We start from the raw sequence: 7,546 nt of genomic DNA, 5'->3' as shown, positions 1-7,546 counted from the left end.
TTTGTTTTAATTTTATCCAACTCAACTTTCTTATTCTAATTCACAGCACTCTTCTTCTTCTGAGAAGAAGATCGAAACTGAAGATCGTTCTTTAATGTAAATTTTCAATTTAAAATTTAAAAAGAAGCTTGTTTATTTACATTCTAGCTAAAATAATGAAGATAATATGAATGAACCACAGGGTTCAGTTTCTTTGGACTTGAGTTCGTTTTTTCACTATAAATACAAACAGGAAAAAGCCTACGGCTTTTTCTTCTTTTAAATAGTAAGAGACGAAACTCAAACAATCAAGTAGCTAACTAAGTCCAATGTATGGAATGGTTTGTTATTTCAGTGATCGTCTTTTAATGTAATTTGGCTGTCTCAATTTTTGCATGTCTATAATCTTTATCATTGTGATAACACATCTTGCTGTTTTCTTTGATTACTTCTCAATACGCCTGGTCGGTTGAATACCTTTGCTTTTTTCTTTTCAAGATACTATCTCTGTTGTTTGTGTAGTACTGTTTTTTCAACTTGCGTGCAACTTGCTTGATTGAAACCATTATGTAGTTATGAATGATTTATAGTTCTGACGCTTCTTATATAGTAATTATGACGTCACGAGGTAATGATTTTATTTTATGATGATGTCATAGCGCAATGATATTATTTCATGACGTCTTCAGAAACAACAATATAAGGTCTTGTTTTTCTATTCACGTCATAGCTCTAATATAAAACTATGACGACATTCAATATTTATCTAGTAGGGTTTCAGACAAGGTAATTCTAATGATGTACTTTTGTTTTGATTTGACTCTATTTTTATGAGTTTTGGGTTTTTATATTTCTTAGCATTGGACTGATCGTCTCTTACTAGATTGCTAGCTACTGCTGCAACCCAGATTCACATATATAAATATTTATGAGAGGCAGCATGGCCGAGTGGTCCAAGGCACTGGTGTTAGCCAGCAGTCTCTTTGGAGGCGTGGGTTCAAATTTTACCGCTGGTATACGATTATGTTTGAAAGACTGCAGTGTAAAAAGACATCAAAAATGCAGTTTTTGGTGTAAAAATTTATTCTCTTTTAGAAATAATTTATTTTAGTTACAAAAGGTTTTTAACCCAATTAATTTCCTTTAAAATGAGCCATTGAAAAACTCTCTATGATGTTCCAGTGCCAAGCTATCTCTGGAAACAAAGAAAAGAGAGAAAAAAAAATATCCCGTTTAGGCAGAATGTTGTAATAGCTGCCACTTTTCTTGATTTTCAAGCCAATATATTTCCCTTGCTGTTCAAGTCAAGGGACAGAAATTTTACTATACAGGGGTTTCGGACAAGGCGGTTCTAATGGTGTACTTTTTGTTTTGATCTGACTCCTTTGTTAGGAGTTAGGGGTTTTTATATTTCTTAACATTGGACGTGATCGTCTCTTACTAGGTTGCTAGCTACCGCTGCAACCCGGATATTTTATTTTATAAGTCTTCGATAGTCTAATGGTAAGTATGCCAACTTGATACCTGGGAGAAGGGGGTTCGATTCCCCGTCGTGGAGAACTTTTAATATGTTGAATTAAAAGCACTATCTTTTCAATTTAAAATTTAAAAAAGAAACTTGTTTATTTACATTCTAGCTAAAATAATGAAGATAATATGAATGAACCACAGTGTTCAGTTTCTTTGGATCTGAGTTCTTTTTTAACTATAAATACAAACAGGAAAAAGCCTACGGCTTTTTCTTCTTTTAAATAGTAAGAGACGAAACTCAAACAATCAAGTAGCTACTCAATCAAGTAGCTAAACTAAGTCCAATGTATGGAATGGTTTGTTATTTCAGGGATCGTCTTTTAATGTAATAATTTTGAATACTTTTCGTGATCCTGGTAAAACATGCGTAAAATGTTTCTCAATTTACGAAGATCAGCCTGCATTTTTGCCATCTTCTTGTATTTCTGAATGTATTTTTTCCCTTTGTCCTTATGTGTTCTACGGTACAACCTCGCAGAGAATTTAATTTTTTCATTATAGCTTTTGTCACCCCAGTATCTACTCATTATTCTGGTAGCAACTTTTTTCTTATGTTGGTTTCGGTAATCTTTATCATTATCATACCGTTCCTTGCTCTTTTGACTAGCCTGCTCAATTGCTTCTCTGTAATCTTCTCTGTGTGTCTTGCTTCTCTGTAATCTTCATCATTACCATACCGTTCCTTGATCTTTTGTTTGGCTGTCTCAATTTTTGCATGTCTATAATCTTCATCATTGTGATAACACATCTTGCTGTTTCGTTTTGCTCTCTCAATTATTACTTCTCGATACGCCTGGTCGGTTGAATACCTTTATTTTGCTCTCTCAATTATTACTTCTCGATACGCCTGGTCGGTTGAATACCTTTGTTTTGCTCTCTCAATTTTTACTTCTCGATGCGCCTGGTCGGTTGAATACCTTTGCTTTTCTCTTTTCAAGATACTATCTCTGTTGTTTGTGTAGTACTATTTTTTCAAATTGCGTATAGCTTGCTTCGATCTAACCATTATTCTAATCAAGACTGAGAGAACTTACATCTTTGTCGTTCTTAAGTAGTAATTATGACGTCACGGCGAAATGATTTTATTGACGTCATTGCGCAATGGTATTATTTCATGACGTCATCAGAAACAACAATATAATTTCGTGTTTTTCTATTCACGTCATAGCTCTAATATAAAACTATGACGACATTCATTATTTATCTAGTAGGGTTTCAGACAAGGTAGTTCTATTGATGTACTTTTGTTTTGATCTTACTCTATTTTTAGGAGTTTTGTTATATTTCTTAGCATTGGACTGATCGTCTCTTACTAGGTTGCTAGCTACTGCTGCAACCCAAATTCACATATATATATTTATTTATGAGAGGCAGCCTGGCCGAGTGGTCCAAGGCACTGGTGTTAGCCACCAGTCTCTTCGGACGCGTGGGTTCAAATCTTACCACTGGTATACGATTATGTTTGAAAGACTGCATTGTGAAAAGACATCAAAAATGCAGTTTTTGGTGGAAAAACTTATTCTCTTTTAGAAATAATTTATTTTAGTTACTATAGATTTTTAACCCAATTAATTTCCTTTAAAATGAGCTATTGAACAACCCTCTACGATGTTCCAGTGCCATGCTATCTGCGGAGAAGAAAAAAAAAAGAAAAAAAGAAAAAAATATCCCGTTTGGGGAGAATAACGTGGTTAAAGTCAATTTTCTTGATTTTCAAGCCAATATATTTCCCTTGCTGTTCAAGCCAAGGGACAGAAAGTTTCCTATACAGGGGTTTCGGACAAGGCGGTTCTAATGGTGTACTTTTTGTTTTGATCTGACTCCTTTGTTAGGAACTATCGGTTTTTATATTTCTTAACATTGGACGTGATCGTCTCTTACTAGGTTGCTAGCTACCGCTACAACCCGGATTCTTATATTTGATTCGGTAATCTTCATGATTGTGATAACGCTCCTTGATCTTTTGTTTGGCTGTCTCAATTTTCGCATGTCAATAAACTACATCATTATAATAACGCTGTTTGTCACTATAAATTTTTGCACCTCGATACGCTTGGTCGGTTGAATACCTTTGCTTTTCTCTTTTCAAGATACTATCTCTGTTGTCTGTGTAGTACTGTTTTTTTAACTCGCGTGCAGCTTGTTTTCATGTAACCATTATGTAATTCACGAATGAAACCATTTACATCTTTGCCGTTCTTAAGTAGTAATTATGACATCACGGCGTAATGATTTAATTTCATGACGTCATGGCGCAACGATATTATTTCATGACGTCTTCAGAAACCACAACATAATATCGTGTTTTTCTATTCACGTCATAGCTCTAATATAAAACTATGACGACATTCATTATTTATCTAGTAAGGTTTCAGACAAGACAAGGCGTGGGTTCAAATCTTACTGCTGGTATACGATTATATTTGAAAGACTTCAGTGTGAAAAGACATCAAAAATGCAGTTTTTGGTGGAAAAATTTATTCTCTTTTAGAAATAATTTATTTTAGTTACTATGGATTTTTAACCCAATTAATTTTCTTTAAAATGAGCTATTGAACAACCCTCTACGATGTTCCAGTGCCAAGCTATCTGTGGAAAAGAAAGAAAAAAGAAAAAAAATATCCCGTTTAGGCAGAATGTTGTAGTAGCTGCCACTTTTCTTGATTTTCAAACCAATATTTTTCCCTTGCTGTTCAAGCCAAGGGACTAAAAGTTTCCTATACAGGGGTTTCGGACAAGGCGGTTCTAATGGTGTACTTTTTGATCTGACTCCTTTGTTAGGAACTATGGGTTTTTATATTTCTTAACATTGGACGTGATCGTCTCTTACTAGGTTGCTAGCTACCGCTGCAACCCGGATTAAAAATTTTTTATCATATCTTATATGTAACTTTTGTTTTTTAAGTCTTCAATAGTCTAATGGTAAGTATGCCCACTTGTTACCTGGGAGAAGTATGTTCGATTCCCCGTTGGGGAGAACTTTTAATATGTTGAATTAAAAGCACTATCTTTTCAATTTATAATTTAAAAAAGAAACTTGTTTATTTACATTCTAGCTAAAATAATGAAGATAATATGAATGAACCACAGTGTTCAGTTTCTTTGTACTTGAGTTAGTTTTTTAACTATAAATACAAACAGGAAAAAGCCTACTTCTTTTTCTTCTTTTAAATAGAAAGAGACGAAACTCAAACAATCAAGTAGCTAACTAAGTCCAATGTATGGAATGGTTTGTTATTTCAGTGATCGTCTTTTAATGTAAAAAAATGTTAAACTACGACGACGTTCATTATTTATCTAGTAGGGTTTCAGACAAGGTAGTTCTAATGATGTACTTTTGCTTTGATCTGACTCTATGTTTAGGAGTTTTGGGTTTTTATATTTCTTAGCATTGATAAATTTACCGCTGATAAATTTAAGATACCGCTGTAACCCTGATAACAAACAGGAAAATATTACAAACAAGAAAAAGCCTATGGCTTTTCTTCTTTGAAATAGTAAGAGACGAACCTCCAACGATCAAATAGCTAACTAAGTCCAATGCATGCAATAATTTTTTTAGTCCAATGATTGTCTTTTAATGTAACATATCAGTTACTATGGGAGAGATCGTTCTTTATTGTACTGTATAACTACCAAAAAACGGAATTTTAGCCTTCGTTGCATTCTGCTTAATTTGGTCATACGCACCAGCTCTGAAAGTATCAGCACAGACCAAGCAGGTTTTCCAGTTTCGTTTCATGTAATAATATGCGAGCTTTGTGCACGTTGTTGTTTTTCCTGACCCTTGAAGACCAACAAGCATAAAAACGTTTGCTTTTCCTTTGGTTGGTTTATATTCTGGTACACCAGGGTCAACGAGCCTTAGTAACTCTCTGAAAACGGCCGTTTGAATCATCCGTTGCTTATTCAGACCAGCAGCTTGATCATCAAAAGATATAGTGCTTTTGACATTGTCTCTGAGTTGCAGAACTTGTCGAATATTAACATCAGCTTCAATTAAGGCAGTTGCAATTTTTTTCAATAAACCATCCAATACTTCTTTACTGATTGTTGTTGCAGAATTGAGAGATTTCAAGGCTGATCTGATTTTTCTTCCTAGATCTGCTAACACCATTTTGTTTTAATTTTATCCAACTCAACTTTCTTCTTCTAATTCACAGCACTCTTCTTCTTCTGAGAAGAAGATCGAAACTGAAGATCGTTCTTTAATGTAAATTTTCAATTTAAAATTTAAAAAGAAGCTTGTTTATTTACATTCTAGCTAAAATAATGAAGATAATATGAATGAACCACAGGGTTCAGTTTCTTTGGACTTGAGTTCGTTTTTTCACTATAAATACAAACAGGAAAAAGGCTACGGCTTTTTCTTCTTTTAAATAGTAAGAGACGAAACTCAAACAATCAAGTAGCTAACTAAGTCCAATGTATGGAATGGTTTGTTATTTCAGTGATCGTCTTTTAATGTAATTTGGCTGTCTCAATTTTTGCATGTCTATAATCTTCATCATTGAGATAACACATCTTGCTGTTTTGTTTGATTACTTCTCGATACACCTGGTCGGTTGAATACCTTTGCTTTTTTCTTTTCAAGATACTATCTCTGTTGTTTGTGTAGTACTCTTTTTTCAACTTGCATGCAGCTTGCTAGATTGAAACCATTATGTAGTTATGAATGATTTATAGTTCTGACGCTTCTTATATAGTAATTATGACGTCACGAGGTAATGATTTTATTTTATGATGATGTCATAGCGCAATGATATTATTTCATGACGTCTTCAGAAACAACAATATAAGGTCTTGTTTTTCTATTCACGTCATAGCTCTAATATAAAACTATGACGACATTCATTATTTATCTAGTAGGGTTTCAGACAAGGTAATTCTAATGATGTACTTTTGTTTTGATTTGACTCTATTTTTAGGAGTTTTGGTTTTTTATATTTCTTAGCATTGGACTTTTCGTCTCTTACTAGATTGCTAGCTACTGCTGCAACCCAGATTCACATATATAAATATTTATGAGAGGCAGCATGGCCGAGTGGTCCAAGGCACTGGTGTTAGCCAGCAGTCTCTTTGGAGGCGTGGGTTCAAATTTTACCGCTGGTATACGATTATGTTTGAAAGACTGCAGTGTAAAAAGACATCAAAAATGCAGTTTTTGGTGTAAAAATTTATTCTCTTTTAGAAATAATTTATTTTAGTTACAAAAGGTTTTGAACCCAATTAATTTCCTTTAAAATGAGCCATTGAACAACTCTCTATGATGTTCCAGTGCCAAGCTATCTCTGGAAACAAAGAAAAGAGAGAAAAAAATATCCCGTTTAGGCAGAATGTTGTAATAGCTGCCACTTTTCTTGATTTTCAAACCAATATATTTCCCTTGCTGTTCAAGTCAAGGGACAGAAATTTTACTATACAGGGGTTTCGGACAAGGTGGTTCTAATGGTGTACTTTTTGTTTTGATCTGACTCCTTTGTTAGGAGTTAGGGGTTTTTATATTTCTTAACATTGGACGTGATCGTCTCTTACTAGGTTGCTAGCTACCGCTGCAACCCGGATATTTTATTTTATAAGTCTTCGATAGTCTAATGGTAAGTATGCCAACTTGATACCTGGGAGAAGGGGGTTCGATTCCCCGTCGTGGAGAACTTTTAATATGTTGAATTAAAAGCACTATCTTTTCAATTTAAAATTTAAAAAAGAAACTTGTTTATTTACATTCTAGCTAAAATAATGAAGATAATATGAATGAACCACAGTGTTCAGTTTCTTTGGATCTGAGTTCTTTTTTAACTATAAATACAAACAGGAAAAAGCCTACGGCTTTTTCTTCTTTTAAATAGTAAGAGACGAAACTCAAACAATCAAGTAGCTACTCAATCAAGTAGCTAACTAAGTCCAATGTATGGAATGGTTTGTTATTTCAGTGATCGTCTTTTAATGTAATAATTTTGAATACTTTTCGTGATCCTGGTAAAACATGCGTAAAATGTTTCTCAATTTACGCAGATCAGCCTGCATTTTTGCCATC

The 7,546-nt window shown here is 33.9% G+C and overlaps 1 pseudogene; it reads right to left on the bottom strand.

Moving 5' to 3' along the window:
* Positions 1-5,125: 5,125 nt before the first annotated feature.
* On the bottom strand, positions 5,126-5,626 carry LOC148939050 (signal recognition particle subunit SRP54 pseudogene; annotated as a pseudogene).
* Positions 5,627-7,546: the final 1,920 nt, after the last annotated feature.

This window comes from Artemia sp. Qi Xiang Cuo, unplaced genomic scaffold, assembly GCF_049724085.1.
Source record: "Artemia sp. Qi Xiang Cuo unplaced genomic scaffold, ASM4972408v1 HiC_scaffold_22, whole genome shotgun sequence".
NCBI lineage: Eukaryota > Metazoa > Arthropoda > Branchiopoda > Anostraca > Artemiidae > Artemia > Artemia sp. Qi Xiang Cuo.
The sequence above is the reverse complement of the archived record's forward strand: the minus strand, read 5'-3'. Positions and strand labels throughout refer to the sequence as shown.